At 34.2% G+C, this 23,158-nt stretch overlaps 1 protein-coding gene across 2 annotated transcripts in view; it reads left to right on the forward strand.

Annotated features, from left to right (window-relative positions):
- LOC129230096 (WD repeat-containing protein 47-like) overlaps window positions 1-23,158 on the forward strand; it is a 117,762-nt gene that overhangs the window by 48,867 nt on the left and 45,737 nt on the right. The gene's annotated exons all lie outside the window — the stretch shown is intronic.

The following is a 23,158-nucleotide window of genomic DNA, read 5'->3' on the forward strand; positions in this document are numbered from 1 at the left end:
GACATTCCCCACCACACGCAAACACTCATACACACAACTACCCACACACTCATACCTGCACACAGGTACAAACACACGTGTCTACACACACATACACATACCCCCTACACACAAACACATACCCCCCCACACACATAAACACATACCTTCATACACACACACATACACACTCGTGATTGCGAAAAACATTATTTGAATTCAAAAGGTCAAAATTCAATTTTTTTTGTTTGTTTTGACTTTTGAAGTATAATGTATGAATCCGAGTTTAAGAATTTGACGAGTAACCCTTGCACGTTTTCGTTTTATTATGATGCGTGAAACTATGACAGTTTGTGACAAGGGGAAGGGAGGGGGGTAACAAGTAGTGTGATATTGCGCATTTTAAAAAAGAATATGGCTTTGTAAAATTCCTTGACATGTAATAAAAGGGAATAAGAGGGTAAGGTGAAGTGTGACACTTTGTGACAAAGAGGAGAGGAGTTCAAAAATATTGAACAAAAAAGTGACATCATTTATGTACAGCCCCCTTTTTCAAACTTAACTTACTACCACAATCACCAAAATAATCTGTTGATGCTTTTGTCTTTCAATCAGGGGCACCCCCGTGGGAGGTCACTGTGATCTTCCAAAATTTCCTTATTCGGAAAATTTTGTCTAACGATTCAGCAGAATTATTCATCATTCGGTAAAACTTGGAGTTCCATTCGGCAATATTAAGAATTTCCGCCCTCCCAAAAGTTTGGGGCGCCCTGTTTTCAGTTGAAATAAATAAAACATTACTTGACCTCTACCTTCTGTTTAAACCAAAATGAAATCTCGCTTCCCGGTGTCTTGAAATGCTCCCATGATTCCGCAGCACAACAAAAATGCCGACTTGGGTACATAAAATCAATCTGATAAAGTTTTTCCGGATTAGGCGTTTTTGTTTCTGCCAAATAATGTGATTTTAATGATTTGATTTTTTCGATGTGAGGTAATTTCGTGTACTTAAACTCGGCAAAACACTTACGGTTACTCATGCGTGTAGCCATGTCTAGAAAGGGCTGTCTGATCGATTTATTTGAAAGAAGTTGATTATTGTGTTCCTATAAAAGTTAGAGCACTTTTCAAAATTGGCGGGGTTTTATATTTGTTTATTTTTTAATCTGAAGTCAGATGCTTGATTTGGTATGCATTCCTTTTGTTTCTTTTTGTGTATGCTCGAATGATATAGCTGTCTTTTTTCCCTTATTCTTGTGAAGTATTCCTGTAAACAATGGGGTTGTTTCCATTAGTCAAAAGTACTACTTTTCGTCACTGAAATTGATAGAATGAGCAAAAAAATAACGCGGAGCGAGAAAAACTTTCATTTTCCCAACGCTTAATTTTTAATTAATTTCTTAAAATGTCCGATTTTGAAAATATGGCCTGGTCTTTATGAAGTCACAAATGATGCATTTTGGCGCATCAGTCTACCGCGTTTCCACGTTGTGATAATCAAGAAGCGAATTAAGTATTGCACTCTACGCTTGCTATTAACCATATCGTTAGGAACACATGTGAGTAAAGAATCGAATTAAATATTTCGCTCTGTGAATGGCAACAGTGAATGGCATTTCATCATTTGTGATGTTGTGATGTCATTGGCAGAAGAGTAAACAATGAAAGCGCACCGATTAATTTTTTTTTTTTTTAATATTAAACTTAATCAAATTATTTAAAAAATGGTCAGATCCTATGTTTTTAAACATGCTCTTTCAGGAAAAAATGCTTATACAATTTAGGAAACGACACCATTCTGTAGTAACTTTGTTTAAAGATTCAGGGTCGCTTGAAAGAATTTTACAGAATGAAAATTTTAGCCATGTAAAATTGCAAAATTCCTAAATGATATTTTTACCCCTAGAAAATTAAGCAGTAAGTTTAGTTAGGGTAATGGAAAACAGAATTTCAATGTTTCACATTCAAATTCTCACCCCCCCCCCCCCCTCTTTTTTTTATTTGATGAATATAGAGACAAAACAGATTTGCTAAGTTTCACTAGTCGCAAATGCAGAGATCTTGGCCAACAGACACGACAGTGTGACAGAGCACCTGAATGGGATAGGTACGCCAGTTCTCTTGACACATCAGTGAGTGCAGTGGGAGTTATAAGAACTAGATAAAGAGTCTCAGAGATTTTGAGAAATTGACAAATCATCCTGAAATACCAGAACTTTAATAGACTATGAGATCAAATAACATCCCTAGTTTTCTTTTTCGTTTTTTTTTTTTACTCTTTTGTATTTGCTGTGTTTGTTTTCTTTGTGAGGTACCGGGCTACCTGATACGTATGGAAGGCAATTCTAGAAAGATGCCATATGTAACAACACTTGCAATGTTTCAGACCAAAGATATTTGCTTTTATTTGAAAATGTTGAAGCACATTTAATAATCTTCTACTATTCTCAACCCTTGTAATTTCTTGAAATAATATTTTTGTAGTGTATGTTGCAATCGAAGAAAATATTGATTTATCGTATATGTTTTCTTTTTCTCCTTCAGTTTTCTTTTATTTTAGCACATTGCTTTTATTTCTTTTCCAAACTGTGATGAACATGTATCAATTACTTTTAATCAGGGCTTTATTTCGAGCAAAAGAAGTGCGAGAGCCTTCGTTTTCATACATAACCAGAATTTCGCTTATTAAAGTTGAAATTCGCATAAAATTGAAAAGAAATGCAGTTACTCTGCTCCTGTGAGCTTCCATGCAAATTAAATTAAGCCCTGGTTTCATTCCAATTTTTTTTACAGAACTATAATTTTAGTTAGGACATTTTTTTTTCGATAGTTATTTTTGTTTAACTACAAATGTTAACAGTTTTTTTTTTCGGATTTGAGGAAGGGTATTTTAGAACCCGTTTTAATTTTCTTCAGTTTTTAACGCAATTTTAGAAACTACAGAGATGAAAATCCTAATGTGTAAAAAACCAAGAATTTCCGTCTTTTCTATACTACTTTCTAGCACCTGATATATATTCTCAAAAATAGCTAAAATCGCAAATTGTTTCAAACATAATTTTTAAAATATTTTAAGCTGATTTCTACGAATAAAATATACGAACAAAAATAAATAAATAAACGAACAAGTAAAATAGCAGCACTTTTTAAACAAAGTAGCTAGTACATTTTGTTCCATTAAAAAGAATTAACCGCTTTCAAAACGAGAAACTTTAAATTAAAATTAATAAGCTCATTAAAATAAATACATCATATAAAAAATCGTCTATCTTTCCCCTGTTGCCAAGAAATAATTTTTTAAATGAATTAATTCACTTAGCAAAATAAATAAAAACAATCAAATGTCAACTTAAAAAAATAATTTTCATTGTCAAAAAAAAAAAAAAAAAAAAAAATCTGCGCATATATTTATGCAGAAAAATAAATGACTTCTGAGTTTATCCGCCGAAAACTGAATACTTAAATTAGAACTTTAAAGTGAAAATAAAGACAAGTCATATTAACAATAATTATTTCCAGTTAAAACCAACCGGAATCGGAGTCAATCTCATTTTGGGATAAAAGAGTCGGAGTCAAATATCCAAAAATCGGAGTCAGTCATTTTTCCTCCGTGTATAAATTTTTGCCAAAGCTACGAAGTCAGAGTCGAAGTCGGGGAGTCGGAGTCCTACTAATTGTCGGGCACAGGAGTCAGAGTCGGAGTCAGGTGCCCCTAAATTCTCGGAGTCTGGAGTTTGTCTTCAGGAGCTATTTCCAACAAAATTTGTTTTAAGAAAATCCGCCTTCAAATATTCATTGACTTTCAGTTTCCCCGTAGGCGCTAATGTTAATGGATTTGAACTGTTCAAAATTGAACGGAAAATTGTTCAAATCAAAAAGATATTTTATATACAAGTTTTTCATCAAAACCTATTGTCTACAAAGATTGTTTGAAGCAAATTCGCCTCACAGTTCGGAGTTGCCTTGAATTTCCTCGAAGGCGCTAATGTAAAGCTTTTTTGAACTGTTCAAAATTGGACAAAAATAGTTCAAATGAAAAAGTGAAATATAGGAATGAGATGTCCTCGCCGAGATCTTTCGAACAAAAAAAAAAAAAAATTGTTCGAAACGGACTATTCACTCAAAAGTTATTAGGGGGGGGGACAGACAGACTGACATTTTCCCCCATCTCAATACCCTACTTTACAATTTTTAATTTTTCGATATTTATTTAATTATTATTATTTTTTTTGACGGTTTTTTTTTTTTTTTTTTGTAATATTTTCAAGCTGATTAAGCCTTCTTTCATGCTTTTTTCGTCTTTCTCTGATTTTTACTGGGAAAGTAGACGAAAAAGGAAAATAACGATAAACAAACTGTGTTGTTAATATTCACAAAAATATCCACTTGCAATTGAACTGCGAATTTGCATCTCTTCAATGTTACTTCCATTTTGATTTAAACAAAGGTAACGTCTTTCCTTGATACGTAAATACATCTCAGAACATTACTTTAAAAAGTGTACAAAAATTTGTTATACTTGTGTCAGTAAACCTTTTCTCCCATAAAGTTACGCACACAAAAAAAAAAAAAAAAACTACAACTTGGATATGCGTAATAATTCTCTTTCATATGTCACGCATGCGATAGAAATTAAATCGAATTCAATGCGTCGCCTCTTCCATACAATTAACAAAATACACACACGCATTGATAGACGCAATCTATTCACCCTATCTAGTGCTTTTTTTTTTTTCAATCTTTTACGATCCACCATTTCCTGAGTAAAATTTTTGGAATACGCTTCATTTGCATGGCTTGCTTTCCGAAGTAGAAAGTGAAAAGCCGCGTGACAGCGCTTCGGAAAGCTTCGGACCGTGTCGGGTTTCGCTCGGAGAGTCTCTGACGCCGAGCGTGAAAAAGTGGAGCGCTGGTGGTCCTTCTCCGCCACTCCATGATAACTGAGGTGATACAAATGGAGAAGAAAGAAATTAGCTTGTGTGTGTGTGTCTGTGTGTCTATGAGAAATGGAGGGAGATGCGTTATATTTTCGACTAATTTTTATTTTAAGCGTATAAAACACACCTTTTTTATGGTATTCCAAAGAATGCAGTTTCACCAGAGGTCACTGTGACCTCCCAAAAATTTCTTATTTGACAAATTTTGTATGACGATTCAGCAAAAAATCATCATTTTGCAAAAGCTGGAGTTCTATTCGGCGAAATTTAAAGTTCCATTCGGCAAATTGAGAATTTCCGCCCACCCTAAAATTTAAGTTCTGGGCGCCCCTTTGAGCGCCCCCTTCCGGTCACCCATGGGCTTCACCCATGTTTTAGATTTATCATTCTGGTAAAGCCATTACCGAGCTTCAGGCAAATATCCTCTTATAGAGGCTGAGTATATCTTCACACTGGAAGTTCAACTGAGTTGTTTGGTATATGCTTATAAGCAGTGGCGGATACAGAAAAATACCGACGGAGGGGGTTGGGGCAAGCCACAAATTAATATTTTTATAGAACTTTTTAATGATTTTTAAACACATTTTTGGTGGGAATGACCCTATGAGTCTCCCAACTTGCGACAAATGTTCATGCTTTTGAATTTTTCACCTCTCTTCCTCTCCCCCCCCCCAGCAGGCAGTGTAGATGGATAGGGGCCCGAAATTTATGTCTTAGACCCTGCCTTTCTTTAAAAATGTGCAATTTCTTTTCTCGGGCTCTAATTACTTTAAAAAGTGCTTTTCATTTCTTTTTTATTACTAATTATTTCTCACCTTCTAAAGCGTAAAATAACAGAACTAACTAATACTTATTTATGTGGAGACTTTATGTAGTACTAATGTCATTACCATCTATTGTTCCTAAGCAGAATTTTGTCATTTTTTCTGCCAAGAATGAAAAAAAAAGACTTAAATGTGTCTCTAAAATATTTTTTTTTTTCAATGTTTCACGTATTTTATTTTAAAATCAGGTCTCTTTTTTGCTTGATTGCATACTTTAGCATATTCTCTGTGTATACTTAAAATTTGTTCCCAGAATTTTGCGTCATTACGATCCAACAGTTTTTAGAGGCTTTCATGACCGCTAGGTGCATTTGGTAGTTCAAGCAACTTTGTAAAATAAGAATTTTGTGTGTAAAAATTTCTAAGTTTCCTGATTAGATCTATGTAACGTCAAAGTAAATAGTAGAAAAAAGTAGCCTGTCATAACCATTCTTACTCACAATGGTTGCTTTTATAACATTATTGGGTAATTTCGGTACTTTAAGTAAACCTTTGTTCAAAAAATTGCAACAAAGGTGGTCATATTTTATGTCTTATTTGGTCAAATACGTTCAACTGTCATTACCATACAACGAAAAAGTTATAAATATATGGATGGTAAAAATGAATTGAGGATAAAATGATACTAATTGCATTATTTCTATTATTTTAGATGACTGATTTTTTTAAAGTTAATTTTGTAAATTTTGGGTGTTTTATTTTATAAGATTAATCAAATCATTAGAAAATTTAGTCAATGACTAGTTAAATTTTTTTTTCAATACTTGAAACGGACGCATCTTCTAATTTGCAGAACTGCTAGTTTTCCGCTATATATTGTGTGCCAACCTAATAATTAAGCAGAGTCACATTGAAATGAACAAAATACGCGCATGAAATTTGTCCTTTTCCCCCTCATTCAGATAGTGCCGTCTAGCAGCTTGCCAATTCTATGGCAAACGTGGTCAAAAAGTAGGTGTTGTCTCTGTAGGACTTCAGAGACCAAGATTACTTGAATTTTTAATTAATCTCCGGATATATTAACTAAAAATTGATTTAGCGTTTTCGCAATTTTTTTAGTGAAACCTTTCTCACACATTTAAAATATTTGTAGTACCAATCGAAAGAAGGGATTTTTCTGCGTGTAATAGAATTTGTTTGGAACTCCCACGTCGTACAGAATTGGAATTACTATAACCTTTTTGAAGTAAATTTTATCAAAAGCAAGATTATTTTACGCAAACATGCATGAAAAAAAAAAGAGAACACTTTCACATTTTCCAATATGAAAATGAAAAAGGAAAAAAAAAAAAAAGCTTCTAAACAAACTGCCGACGGGATTGTAAACTAGAGAAAGCAAAGATGCCCCGTGAGATGCTCTCTTGCATTTGCGCGTCCTGTTTCGCCACGAATCACACAAGCGTGACGTCAACACCCGTGGCCCCTTTCCTCTTGGAAAAAGCCCTCGCTCTCGCTCTTCACCACTCGCTTCACACGCGCGAGAGAGAGTGGAGTTAAGATGTTCGTTCCCTGCTGCGCGCAGCCGGGGCCCTACTACATGTGGCCCCACCAGCAGCTGCCCAACTTCTGGACTAGACCCATGCCCAATGCCGCCAGCACTCTGCCAGCCGCGAGTAAGCCGTGCCCCATGCACGATGGGGCTTTCCATACGCGCCCCCGCACTGGGAGCCATGATAAGCTGCATAGGGCTTCATCACTTGCCCCCAAATCACAGACAGGGAAAAAAAAGGTAAGTCGATATGGTTGCGATCTTAAATATAGCTTACATGTTGGTTAACAACAGATGTTTTCTGTGTGGGTAAAATGGCTATGTGGAGTTTTAGTAAGGGATCAAATTAGACTATTTTGTTGTTCTAAGCATGTATGAATACTGGAGGGGAAAAGGGACGAGGTAGAGGCAGTTATCTTTATGCACATAACTTCCACGATAAAAGTTATTGCAGAGGTGCAGAGGGAAAAAAAAGCTAATAATGAAAGGGGAAAATATGTATTGATTAAAATTGTTTATTATTCCTTAGTTAATTCATAAAAACTAACTCTCCGGTGAAGTTTAAAACAAGCATTTTTCAAAATTCTTCTCTGTCTTAGGAAAATACATTCGTTCATCATTTTGTTCTTATCTGATGCAAAACTTTAAAATAAGTAGTTGCTTTTTTTATTTACTTCCTTATATCTCTAACCTTGTGTCCATGAATTAAAAGTTGTCTAATTAAAACATGATATCTGTTTGCTTGCATATTCTAATTGTAAAAATGTTTGCTCAATCATTTTTTACCTGACATTGTTGGTTTCGATCTTCTCTAAAACTGTCACGTAGACGCAATCATAAAAATAAATATATATACATATTTTTATAAATACAGTGATATCTGTGTAAGTTGACCACTTGCGGTGCACTTTTTTTAAGTGGTCAACTTAAACAGGTGGTCAACTTATCGAGGTTGAATTATATGATATATATCTAATTCTGTGTCTGAAAATAGCGGTTGGCTTAGACAGGTGGTCAACTTCACAGGTTTTATTCGTATATCTTTAATTTCAGCAATTTAATTCATTTTGTTTCTATGTATTTTTCTTTTCTTTTGAGTCCATTTTTTTTTCTCTCATTTTATTTCAAAGTCTGACCAAAATTCAACTTAACATTCCGTCAACTACTACACTGTGTTTGTAAAGGAAATTTTAAAGCACAAAAAAAACTTTCAATTAAAAAACAAATCAAATCCCCACACCCTCTCCACTCTTTGTTAAGGTTAAAGATTGTATTATAGTCTTCCAATTTGTAAAGTTGAAAATGTATTATAGTTACACCCACATCCAGGATTCGAATGTAAGAGCCACTAAATGTTCCATTAGTGAATGATTCATGCCAAATACGACACTGGCGCCGAGATATTGTTGAAGGAAATGTCGCAGTTATCATTTCCCTCAACACGCAAAGAGGCGCTCATGCTATTGAGGAGGCGGATGATTTAGAACGAAGGGACAACCAATTTAGGCTCGATTTGGCCACTTATTGGTGATTTAAGATCTACACTTACATTTCCTTTGTGTTTTATGCGATGCTGTTTTGCTAATGAGACGTCACATTATTTTTCTGGAACTGAATCTCAAATGAGCAATATTTGACGAGATAGATTGATGTTTTGCGGGGAGATGAAGCGCAGTTGAAGTTAGGTTTTGCGAATAAGAGTAAATTTCATCATGCACTCACTGGCCAATTAATTAGAAACCCAAGATCCATAATTTATTGTACCACCTTTCGCACGGATAACTGCTCTTGATTATTTTGGGCATCGAGTCTACAAGTTTCTGGAGTGCATTTACATCCAAAGAATACCGTGCGTTGGTTATGTAGCTTTTTAAATCATATAAATTAGATGGCAGAGGGGAGTGCTGTCGGATGCTTCTTTCCACCATACCCCATCACACATTTTCTATGGGGTTAAGATCGGGGCTATGCGGTGGACAGGGTCAGGGAAGGTGTTGGAAGTCAGACTGATGCTCAGCGAACCAATTTTCAACACTTCTGGCACGATGTATAGTTAGTTGCGTTATCGTCCATGAAGTATTCGTCGCCATCAGGATAAAAATGCAAAATTGCAGGGTGCACTTGATCTGCCAGTATATCTAGATATCGCATGGCTGTTTATTTGCCCTCGACGAACACTAAGGCACCACTTCCATGGCAACAGAAAATGCTCCATGTCATGATACTCCCTCCAGATCCTTGCACAGAGCGAGTAAGAAAAGAAGTTTGTCTCAAAGGTTTTTAATTCATTGGCACTGTGAATGTAATTTTGCCCTTTAGAAAGGCCTCAGAATTTTATAGAACAGAAAGATTCTCAATCTGTTAGGCTCTGCCCTCCCCCCCCCCCCTTCACCTCCTTTGAACATTGATGCAAGTTTATCTTTAAAAGGAACCTCACCTTCCTCCCAGTAAAATTAACCTCTGGGCGGATCGACAGCCCGAGGGTTACATGCTAAATAGACGAGGTATCTCGCCAAGGACCGCAAGTAAAAGTGACCAAAACGTAAAGTTAGACTTCAAACATTTCGTTTTTCAGTACTTTCTTTAAAGTATTTTTGTGATGTCTACAAGATTTAGAATTCTCAAACTTACTGGACCCTTGGAAAGGACTGATTCACTGAAAAACGGCCATCTTGTTCCACGCTTGACAGCTAATATATTAGATTTAAACTAAAAATCCAAAAAGGTAATGAGAAAAATTTTGTTTTATAAGAAATAATAAACGCATATGTGATTTTTCAAAGGATCTCAGGACTTTTACAATGTTAACGCGACGCAACAAATACTCATTACTTAAAAGTTTCGACTAAATTTCTGCACAAAATATGACTAAAATTTTAATTTTGAATCAAAAATGAAAGTTTGGGAAAAATGCATGATACAACATACATTTAAACAGTGCAATTTTATTATAGGAAAAAATAATAACAAATATTACATCATGTTAACAGCGCACACCTTAACTTATTGTAAAATGCATGCAAAATTCTAATATTAATTTTAAAGTATTGCCAAAAACAAAACTCAAGACCTAAACCTAAATTTTTATTGAAATAAAAAAAAATTTCGCTTTGTTTTGAAATTTAAAAATTCAATATCAAGATTTACCAAAATTTTCAGAAAAAAAAAGTTTGATTTTTCAGTGAAATATAGATTTTGATCATAAAGGTAGGCAAGTCAAATTTTCATCAAAATGTTATAAAATATGTAAAAAACTTCTCGAGATATCATGCCCGCAATACAAAAAAAAAAGACTTTTGAGAAGAAGAGTTTTAAACAGCTGCTTTTTGACAGAAATCTCGTTTGACATAGTGTACGTTTTGTAACGAAATTTCAAACAGTTTTGCGCAGTATCAGTCTGTTCAGAATTAAATTTTGCATAACACATTTTTTTTTCCAGAAAATCAAAATTTTTGAGGGTTAGAGGTCGTTAGATCAATTAGCGCAAACATTTTTTTCATTACTTTACAAAATTATTGTTTTAGTGAAATACATTAGCTGTTACGTGCGGAATAAAATGGCGGCTTTTCCGTGGAATGGCCCTAAAGCACATTTACCAATTTTTTAGCAATTCTGTGCAGTTGAGATTGAAATCGGTGAGCTTTTTTAATAAAAGTCTTTCATCGAATTTTCAAGCAAACGAATACATGCCTCAATTTCAATAGACCTGTGTCAAAAGTTCTTTGAATTTTAAAATTTGTCCGTCTTTTAAGGCTTAATTAAGTTAAATTGTTCCTGTAATTCTCATTTTAATCACAAAAACATTTAAAGTTTCTCATAACAGCTCAAAATTTATATTCCCTGCTATTGCCGCTTTTTTTTTTTTTTTTTTATCATACTACTTTTATTTATTTTTCAAATCAATATTAGCCATCTTTGAAAGAAGCAGTAAATTGTAGTCATCGTACTAAGTTTCACTTTCTATCAGACATGGGCTTTTTGCCGTTGATGTTGTGTCCTTTTTTCTCTTTTGTTTGTTTTATTGGTTTATGTTTTTACTTTCGTTTCAACAACAACAATTCTCATATTATTCAAAAAAACATAAATTTTCTTCGGGTGCCTGTTTAATTAGCTGGTTTTGTGCGACATTTTTGAGGAATTCGAACATGGAGAAGTAAAACCATGTACGAATATTTGAGGGGGACAGTATGAACATTTGAGGAGTAAAAAATAATCTGAGAACAGTTCTCAAATAATTTCTAAAATATATAAGTTTTAATTTTCTTCGTATGCTTGTTTAATTTGGCAAGTTTTGTACAACATTTGAAGAGTGTCTTTGGCATTTTTTGAAATTTTATTTCCATCTTTCATTTTGTTCAGGCCTTCATCATAGCATGATTCATCTTAGTAGGTTTTTCTGTCAGTTTACGTGATTAAACAAACCAAACAATATTAAAATTTGGATCTGAAATTTTTAAAATTTAGTAGCAAGAAAAAAATGTAAGAACTTTGGTTTCAAAAGCGATTCTGATAAGAAAAATACTCGAGCATTTGGAACAAAAAACTAAGTTAAAATTCTAATTGTAACATTAATTAAGAGCTGAAATTTTGCACACGATCTTAAAAAATATTTTGTGAACCATTGCAAATTCCTAAATAACGTTAAAGTTTTTCATATATTTCAACGCTACTAACTATTGGAAATCGCTTTCTGTTTAAGTTTCCTTTAATATTGAAAGTATTATGTTTTCACTTAGAAAAAATTCTTTCACGTTATTAATCATAATCTGCACTAGAAAAAAATTTTTATTTGTAGAAAAAAACTGTTATAAATAAAAAATATTGCAGACGATTGCAGTGATTGTAAACTTGAGGTTGGATTTTAGAAAGAATTTCTTTTCTTCAGATGCTTATTTTCTTTTGCTAACTATAGCTTTTTTTTTTGGAATTATTTGTAGTTTATTATTTGCATTTCATTATTTTCAGAGTGTAATCCCAATTTACTGCAACTACGTGGATAGTTTCATTTTGGGCAAGTTGGTTTTAGATTAGCCATACTTCGACTCTGATTTCCAAATGCATCTCTTTTCATTAGTATTTTTTGCCCCTAGGGGTCGTTGACATTCACAAATGATATCGCGCTTTGAGGGGGGGAGAGGGGCTCGTTAAATTGAGACAGTGTTTGAAAAGCGGGAAGGAGAGGGTTACAAGAAGTGTTTTTACGCATTTTTTAGTGAGAATATGATTATTATAAACAGGGTGACACGAGGAGGAGAGTGGTAAGGTGAAGTGTGACGGTTTATGACAAAAGGAGGATGGCGTAGGGTCAAAAATGTTGAAGTGATGTCAAAAGTGATTTTCAATTTTCCCTCTTCGATTCTGCTTTTGCGATTACCAGAATTTAAAATAAGCGATACAAGAGCGATTATACGTCAGATCCAAGAATTCACAAGAGAAAGTTTCATAGAAGAAAAATTCATAGAAAAAGTTTCGTGATGGCCAGAACATAGTAGTTTTAAGTAGCTAATTATAATCTGGCTTTCTTCAAATCGCAACCGTGGAAAAATTCAGTATCATCTCATGTACATTAAAAATACTTTGTCGCGCTGGGATTTTTCCAAGCATTCCACATCGACCTTTTCATTTTCACCAGAAATAACAACCTTTATTGTACTAAAAGAAAAAGATCATTCCTTGAACTTGACCTACACCTGCCATTACTTTCTTTGAACAACTAAATGGTTTTCTCTGCTATCGTATTTCACTTTATTCCGCCGCTTTGGGCGCTCAACTAAGCGTATCAAATACGGGTGTAAAGGATCCGGTAAAAGTTGGAGTTGAAGGCTAAATGTCTGAAGTCATTAAACCTTTGTCGTTAAATGTACGAGCATATTGTCGCACCGATGCAATGACCTTTGAATTGCAAGAGGAGAATGTCGAACGCAAAAGGAGTTCTATTAATTTCTCATTTGGTAGTGAAACGAATTTATTATGTTTTGTTTGCAAAAACAAATTATTAATTTTTAAGATGGAACTATTAACCATTATGAAAAATGATTGAATATTTTGGATATAGTTCGAATTCTTAAGAAACGTCACGAATTGCATCACACGGACGCTTGGTAATAATAAAACAATAAATTGCAAACAACTAATTAGTAATTTGACAATTTCTGCAGAAGTTAGTAGAAAATACTGAAAACAAATAAAAAAAAATTAAATTTTGAATTCAAATTATGTTTTTCGCAATCACGAGTGTGTACGTGTATGTAGGCGTGTGTATTTGTGTGTGTGGGTATGTGCGTGTGGGTATGTGAGTGTGTATGCGGGCGTATATGTGTGTGTATATGTACTCGAGCGTTTGTGTGTGTGTATATGTACGCGCGCGTTTGTGTGTGTGTATATGTACGAGCGCGTTTGTGTATGTGTATATGTACGCGCGTGTGTGTGTAGGTATGCGTGTGTGTATAAGGTATGGACGCAACCTGGGGACTTTTCGCTTGAGGAGCAGCATCGGGAGGGGCCGGTCGACGGTGATGCTGCAGGGGAAGGCGGGGGAAAAATCAAAAGACATCATTTAACAGTCAAGTGAGAACAATAAGCAATGTGATTGCTCAAAAATTCCTAAAATTACAGAGGTTCTCGGAAATATCAACTGCGCGTTTGACGACTTTGTACACAACTCAAAGATCAGACTCGCTGTACACTTATTTTCCCCTGAACAGGTCGAGGTTGAAGTTCCCCTTATAGTCGCTTGAGGTACAGTTTCAAGTGGAATCCGAACCACTAAGATGTTGGCAATAGTGTTATTCCGATCAATAACGTTCAAGTTCTGTACATATTTCGTACAAATCAAGGACAGGTTCCATAAGTTCTTCAAGAGGGTTGATTGAGTTTTTTTTTACATGCTCTTGATAATGAATCCTGGTTTGCAAATGTTCATCACAGGTATTTCGGACTTCAATTCTAAAACATTTCCGGAGACGAGCCCCAAACTTCTCTTCCCTTTACTTTCACACTATCAAATATTGTTTATAATGGTTAATTTTGAATTTCAATGTCGAAAAATTACCAATGCAAAGCCTCTCAAGGAAGCGGCGATTCTCCTTCGTGTCCGCCCTTGGTACAAATAGTTTGAATTTTAGTTTGTACTCCTCCGAGTGATTGGTTCTGAGATATAATCATTAACCAATATCATTATGGAGGGAATCTGCATAAGCAACACTTGTTTGAGTCCTTTTATAACTTATCGAGATGTGATACATCGTTCACTCTTCAGTATTCAACGAGAAACACGTTCGGTTGCAAAACCTGGCTTCTCCCGTTTGACTCCAAAAACTAATCAACAGTAGTTCTCATCAGCGTTCATCTGTACAGTAAAACCTGTGAAGTTGACCACTCTTGTAAGCTGACCACCTGTTTGAGTTGGCCACTCAAAATTTCGTCCTATTCCTTGCATAACTTTTTGAGTTAGTCCTTCAGTCTTTAAACTGTGAAGTGTTCATAAACTTACAGACATATTCATAACTCAAGACATAAATCAAAAAGACATAGTTCAAAAAAGATCAAAACTATGTTCAGGACTGCTTAGAACATGTAGATCCTTCAAAATTAGAAAATCTAAAATTTTCATGAATGCAATTCTTTCACATTTTTTGTGCAAGGAAAAAAAATTTTTTTTTTTGATGATATTATTATTTCTTTTTTCTTTATCATCATTCTTATCATTTTGTTATTTTCATCATCCTTTTTATCATTATTATTTGTAAAATCTGAAAGCTAAAGAAAAATACATTGGAGCAATTTTCTTGAAAATTAGTCTCCCTCTGCAAATTTCTAATGTGGTAAACAGATGTGTTACTCATGCGATAGAGCAGTGCTTCTCAACCTTTTTTACTTTGCGGCACACTTAAAAAATTTCTAGATCAACGGGGCACACTGAACTTAATTTCGCAATGGTAATATAGAAATGTTTTTATCATTCACATGTAAAAAGACGGGGGGGGGGGGGGGCTTTTTTCATATGAATAAAACAATTATAACTAACGTAGTGTATTTAAATTTATTTAGATAGTAGAAATATTTTGAATGTATTGAGGCTGATAATGAACAACAAAACTACATATATCAGACTTAACAGAAAATTATGCTTCATATGTTTCAAAGCATTTCTGTCAAACATGTCATTAAAGTGCACAGTGCAGTTAAGCGATTTATCAAATAATGTTTCAAGGAAGAAGCAAGCAAGAAATTAAAACCAAGCGCCCAACTTCCGTTTGACACTAATGAGACACTTGAGCCTACCTTGAGGAGCAAAGACGATTGATGTTCGGCTCTATGCTGGAAAAAGCTACACGAAGTTCTGATCTAGGCTCTTTAGGGATGATCTCTTGCTGTTTTTTATAAGTATGAGGGCTAAGAAGCTGAGTTCGAAATGATATGTAGTTAAAAATTGTAGCAGCACCTCAATAGCAAAACAAGAGATGGTGGGATACTCATTCTTAACCAGTAACCAAAATTCGTCCAGAGACACTTCTCTCAACCCAAGTTTAAGAGTACGGTCGCTCTTAAGGTCCATAAATTATACTCGCGCCTTCAAAGAAATGTATTTAATTGATGCATCCGCAGATGAAGAGAATGGATTGCGAATCCAGTCATACTGTTATGTGTCAGTATTCTTGAAATAGTGCTTAAACTTGTCCTGAAGTATGACTAAAAGCTCTGCCATCACATTCAGCAGCTTTTCTTCCATGCCAGTTCCTTCAGATACCATGTTGACGGTCCGTTTGAACATGTCCAATGAGCCACGGTCTACTTCTCCCCACAACGAAATTTTTTATTTTAACCCGTTTAGCTTGTCCATACATGTAATTCAAATTCTCTTCTTGTCCTTGCATTTTCCGATTCAATTTGTTAAAGTGTTCAAAAATGTCAGCCATGTACGCTAGTTTTCCCAGTCAATATTTGTCTTGCAACAAACTGGCGTACTCCATTTCGTTTTTTAAAATCAAAAACTGTCGTACCTCGTCCCTCAATTCGAAAATTATTGATAGTACCTTACCACATGAAAGCCAGCGAATCTTTGTATGAAGAAGTAGGGAGTGGTGATTTGCACCCAGTTCTTCACAAAATATAGGCAGAAAAGGCGAGAATTAAACAGCCTCGATTTTATGATATTCACGATTTTCACGACTTCAGCCAAAGCTGACTTCAGCTCATCTGGTAAGATCTTTGCCATGAGAGCTTCACGATGGTGGAAGCAGTATATGCATGGGCGCCCATATGCAAAGTTGCAAGGGGGGGGGGGCTCAAATATTTTCCCCGTGGTTTAGCTGAATATTTTCCTCATGGAAACTGATTTCTGGACAGATTAGAGTCATTAAAATTTGACATTTTTAATAACTTATTCATTAATAGCTGGAGAAGAAATGTTTTTACATTTTTGCAAAGAAAAAAGTTCTAAAAGCAAGGAAGTTCTAATTTCAAAGTGGGCTTGAGCCCCCCTTGCCCCCCTATATGGGCGCCCTTGAGTATATGGTTTTAATTTCCAGTTTGCTAAGTCTCAGAACCGAACTTTGAGAAACCACGATAAAATGAAATTAGTATCGGAACCGGAAATAAGGAAAACAAAAGTTAAAGCTGTGGCTAAAATTCTGGGCGGGAGGGCACGATCCCTGCCTGAGGGAGGGGGCGATAATCCCGTTTGCGAAAGATTTAGAAAAGATTCTGTATAATTAGTTGATTTCGTCGAAATTAAAATTCGTTTTCAAAAACTGAAAGTAATAGGATCACAAGAAGTTAAAAGAGGTGAGGCGGCAAATCCCGCCTCTCCCCTTCTTGGGTTTGTCTTATTGCACAAGATCGACATGGTGAATTAAGAAGTTACAGAACGATACAAACGCTATTCGGTCGTAACTTTAAAATAAAATACATCAAGGCTCTTTCTTTTTATATAACTACGAAAATGCTGCGGCACACCGGGTTCCTTGTCACGGCGCACCAGTGTGCCGCGGCACACCGGTTGCGAAGCCCTGCGATAGAGTCATAATACCGATTCAGGATTCCATTGTTCAAACATTTGTTTAATGCCTTTTAGTCACTGTATAGACAAGTAACTAGAATTTTTTTTTTTCAATTCGGAAACTGAACAAGCACTAAATATAGGTCATTTCCTACCACAAATAAAACGCAGTTTACCACTTTATGTTGGAGGGAAATGCCCTTAATCCAATGTCTTTTGGTGTGATAAAAGGGAAATGTTAAAAGTTGACAATCGGTTTTTGAAAGCAGTGTCCACGTGTTTTGGAACTACTTCCTATGGAATTTTTACATGAGGGATAGGAATGTTACTCTTTTACTGCACCAGTGATGTTCTGAGTTGTTGAATACAGTAACATGCAGTCAAATTTGACGTTATTCCCCGTTATAAAAAATAAAAAAATAAATAAATAAAAAAAAAAAACAGAACATTTACTCTTTTACAAGAAATACAGCGCCAGCTCAGTCATTCCAGCCGAGGACTGCAAATTAAATAGCGCAAAAAAAGTTCTCTCCTTTATTCCCCGTTGTGTGCAAAAAGTAGCGTTCGCCAAAGAAAAAAAAACCTCGCTGTTTTAATTGAATTAAATGTGCACAACTTTGTTACGCAACGTAGTTTTGATACAGCAAAACGTCCAGTACGGGGGGGGGGGCTGAGGGGAGGGAAGAGAAGAAAATAATTTACACGCGAGCCGCACTTCATACAAAGATAAAACTCGCGGGCCAAAAGTCATAAAATTTTAAAATATTTAATTTTTTTAAGATTGCATGGGAAATTGCGGAAAAGGAAAGGAAATTGCAAAGAAAGAATTGTTGTTATCATTATTTTATTTTTATTATATTGACATCAAGTTTCATTCCATTTTCAAAAACCAATTTCTGACACAAATTTGCAAGAATCATACTGAATGAAGACAAACGGCTGTTAACTTTTCCGAAATGTATTTTTCGATTCGTAACATTAAACATAAACCGGGCCACAAGTGTCCCGCTGGCCGAAGGTTTAGCACCACTGTACAAAAACCTTAAAAACTCTTTAAAGTCCTTTTTATCAGTACAGTTTACGTAAAATCTACTTCTTTTCATCATTTTTTAAACTTAATAGCATTACGTATGAAAGAATTAGTAAGACTACTATAAGACACATAAGTCTGGATCCGTGTAAGACGAGCTTAACCTTGACTTATGTAACACTAATACGGTCAGCAAGTTTAAAAGAAGAAAAAAAGCCTTTTCTAAGCAGTTTTTTAAAGGATTGTCTATAATGTATTCATGTTCATCAAAGCATTTTTTTCTTTCACAATAGAAAAGAAAAGCACTTTATTGCAGCTTAACGAACGTTGTAATGCATCGCCAAGTAGAACTGTAAACACAGGAAATTTCTAATCGCTTCAATTTTTAACATTTATGTGTTTGGAATTTTAAGCGGACGAAAAGTTGTTTACTACCGTGATAGAAATGAATAAATTATCGTCGGAATACTGCAAAACATAAAATATGTGAAATGTGTAGCAATCAGAGGATGAATCATAGAAAAATTCTGTTTTGAAGCATTTTCGTTTAACTTTAGGTAAAATTACTAAGCAAGGAAGACGATAATTTCAAAGAAATTTAGTATTTTGTTCTTTAATGTTTTTTCCTAGTTCCTCCCTTTAAATTGTCTTCATTATTTATTTATTTATTTTTTGGTTGAATAAAAATCAATAATAAAATAAAATAAATAATAAAATAAAATAAATAATAAAATAAATAAATAATAAAATAAATAATAAAAATAAATAACATTTCTTTAAGGGGGAGTGTTGTACCTTGAGACACTTTTCATATTTTAATTTTTAACGTCAGTTATTTAAAGCAGATTTAAAAGCTAAACATTACATTAAAATACCCCAACATATTTCTCTCCAGTATATTTTTTAAAATTCAGGCAGTTTGAAAATAAAATATTGCCAGCCATTTAAAGTAAGAGTCCAAAGTGTCCCAAGGTACAACATTTTATTGTACCTTAGGACACATCCTGTTGTGCTATGGGGTACTCTTCAAGATTTAGGAAACAGCCATATACTTTAAAGGAATTTTCCTCCAAAAAACAAAAACCGAAAAAAAAAAAAAAAATATTTACTTTAGTGTCATGAAGTTTTCTTTCTCTTACAAAATCATCAATTTAACCCTTGATGGGCTATGGCACCATTTAGTGGTGAAGGTTACTATTAGAGATTACAAAAAACATGGCTGCAAAAAATTGATTCTTAGAACTTAGCAGTGTCCCAAGGTACAAGCGTCCCAAGGTACAACACTCTTCACTATATATCAATACGTGAAGCGAATTCTTTCAGTACCGTTTTCTCCCTTTGTTTGCCAACCGATTTTCAGTTCAGTAGCTATTGGCGAGTTTAAGCACTATCAATAAATTTTTTTTGAAAACAGATGTTAATTAGCGAAATTCGTCAAGTTCTACTACGTTTGGCGACGTTATCACTATCCCAGTGCCATTAAATTATTTTTGCTTGGTTATATTTGTGAAGTTATATTACTGAAAAATCATTTGGTTGAAAGGTAGACAGTTCAGCTCGCCGAATGGTCACGTGGTTATGGCCAGAAACGAATTTATATCGACAGCTTAAAAGTAGCTCTAATACTCAGCCTGGTGAATATATATATATATATATATATATATATATATATATATATATATATATATATATATATATATATATATATATCTTCTTCTTCTCTTCTCTACATAGCAAAAAATGAAGTCGCCAAAAAAGCGTCTGTGTGTTTGAACTCGCAAAACTCCAGAACTATCTGGCCGATTTCTATGAAATTTTCACAGTTTGCTCCTTTAAGTCCTGAAAAGGTTTGCAGACCAGTTCGAAAAAAAATCGATGAATAGTTCTTTTTTATTCCAATTTAGGTCCAGTTTTTACGTAAATTCCCTAATATGGGGGTGAAAAATTACTTGCATATATTAATATTAGATATCGTTGGAAAGATTAGAATTTCCCGCGATCTATGCAATTTGTTTCAATTCTCTAACGCTGCTAATTCTAACGGCGGGACTTATTTGCTTTTTTAGCTCGAATTTGTTTAGGCTTTGCTGAAATTTAGGTACTACTTTCTTCATTAAATCTATCAATAAAAAGTGAAGGAATTGTCCCACAGTTTTCTTTTTGACACAATTGGAAAAAGCGACATTTTTTACTCCAGATCTATCTCGACCTATGGAAGAAAAACTTAGCTTCTATCTCGGAAGGAAAAAACTTACAAGCCTTTTTAAATCAAGTTCAAAAAAATTTCATGTCCATTCAAATTGTAAACATTTTCTTTCGCATTTTAATTCCTTAAACTTATTTTAGTTTGTGTTTCCATGGTTACTCTTTTTAAATCCATCCTTCTCGATTTAATGTCTTAAAAGTATTTTAATATCTGTCGTTATTGTTTGGAAGGGAAATTTTGCATGATTTTTTTTTTTTAATTTATTTAAGCCTGATTGTTGAATATACGGCACTTGACACAATTTTTACCGGGCAAAATCGGGCAAAGCAACTAGTATGACTTAAATGAATAAATACTTGACACCATATTCTCAACTCCAACAAACTATAGGGGCACTGCAGCTACCGTCTAATGGCGGATGAAAAAGGTAAAACACACGTGCTGTAGCGAAGAAATTGCCAATAAGCCTAGTAATTTTTGTTTGTATGCATTACTTTTTTTGTTTTATTCTTTTTAAACTAATTTTTAAAGTCTTGTGGATATTCTGGCTCACGTAGAAAGAAATGAGAATTCATGGAGCATTACATATTTATCAATTCTTGATGGAACTACATTTTCTTCGTGGCCAAAAGAACAATCTAAATATTTAATGTAACAAAACTTTTGTTTACCAATGTTATCAAAGGAGGGAGATGACACTTTTTTGCCTAGTTTGGCTAGCGCTAATTGTTTTACATTTGTAGCTGAGTTATTTCTCAAATTGCTGAATCGGTTAATTTTAATTTTTTCTGTTTTGTATGTTTCTTATTTCTGAATTATGATTTAATTCTGTCATACATCATCAATAAAATACTCACAGATACATGGTGGTAGTTTTCTTTTTAATTGATCATCCATTATTTCTTTAAACTTATAGAAATCTGTAATATTTTTAACATTTTAATCTACACATGATAAAAAATAAAAATGGTTTACAACTGACATGCGAATCTTCGCCAAGGGTTCTTTGCTCGCACAATACTAAAACTATACTGCCGTGTGCAGGTAAATGGCAGTATCTGCAGAAATGAGTTTTCGAGATATTTGAAGAAATGTGTTTTGGATTCCATACTAACAATAGGGAAATGTTGGAATTGGACGTCTTTTTTACGCCTTTTTTTCAGCGGAGGCCAAATAGGCGAGATTGTACAATAAATATAACGTACAATAGATGTACAATAGATTGTACAATAAATATAACGTACACTAGATGCACAATAGATTGTACAATAAATATAACGTACAATAGATGTACAATAGATTGTACAATATATATAACGTAAAATAGATGTCAAAAATGGCAAATTCGCAGCTACTGCCCTTTACCTGCACATGATAGTATAACTCTAAATTATAATGCCACTATTTTGGCGATAAAAATTCTCAGCGTTAAACATTTTTCATTTCGTTCTACGATAATATATTCGAGAAAATATTTTGCACACTGTCCATTCCAACTTAATGCTGCAGCAAAATAAGGTTAGTTAAATTAATTATTTTTAAGCTAGGTGGCGATGAAAGCCCAAATTCTAATGTTATCAAATTTTTCTTTCGAGGTTAATATTGAAAAAAAAAACCCATATTCTTACAAATTCACACAAAACAATAAAACAAATTTTCCTGGTATAACGTTATCCTCTTTCAAAAAATAAAAATAAAAAAAAAATGCATCGAACAGACGAGCATATTCGTTGATAATTTCATGCAAATGCAAAGTTTGTTAATCCAGAGTTTTCTTGTATTTATGCTTTCGCCATTTACAACAATCAACTCACTTTTTAGAGGGAAATAATGAAAACTAACATTATTTTGAGAAGCTCGAGAATACCATTAAGGGACAAAACAATTTCTGTTGCTGAAAGCAATCTAAGACATATCGAATGCAGTAGACCTTTGTTTTACGCGAGTTTATTTTGCGCTGTTTCGATTATACACGGTTTTAGATTTGACACATTTATTTTATTTTATTGAGATGAGTTTCGGTTTTACGCGGATGCAGCAATGCAAACAGATAAAATTCTCCCTTCTTTTAAAATCCAAATTCCTAAAAGATATCAGATTACATGTAATAAACTGCATTTTGGAGTGCTAATAATTGAGATTGGGCCACTGGAGACATTTTATGCCATTGGTTCCAGAGCTCTTTCCAGAAGTAAAGTTATTAAACTCACACAGTTCAAAACTCACTGGAAGAGCTTTTAGGAAAGAAGGACAAAAGCAACGGGGATACCGACATCGATGACACAGAACTAAAAACGTTAACATTGAAAATTTTGAACCATTCCTAGACAATAGAAATGATCTTTCTAATTTGGTAGTGAAGGAAAATTCTGTCATGGAAATGACGCAAGTGATCATGGATGCGTTAATGCTCTGCGAAGAATTACAGAGAAAAATTCTCATTGACTGCCAAAAGACTATCATAGCCAGCTCTTCTTTATAAACAGAACACGAAATTAATTTATGTTTTTTTATGCATGTTGTGCGTAAAAGTCGATATAAGTTACACATTAAGCTTAATATACAATTAGTCATCATAGAATGAAGTATTCTGTTATCTGCGGTACCAAACCCCTATTTTAGCACTAGTATTAGGTTTCAATTTACGCGGTTTCGATTTACGCGGCATTTCCATAGCACGTAACCCCCGCGTA

This window comes from Uloborus diversus, chromosome 9, assembly GCF_026930045.1.
Source record: "Uloborus diversus isolate 005 chromosome 9, Udiv.v.3.1, whole genome shotgun sequence".
Classification (NCBI taxonomy): domain Eukaryota; kingdom Metazoa; phylum Arthropoda; class Arachnida; order Araneae; family Uloboridae; genus Uloborus; species Uloborus diversus.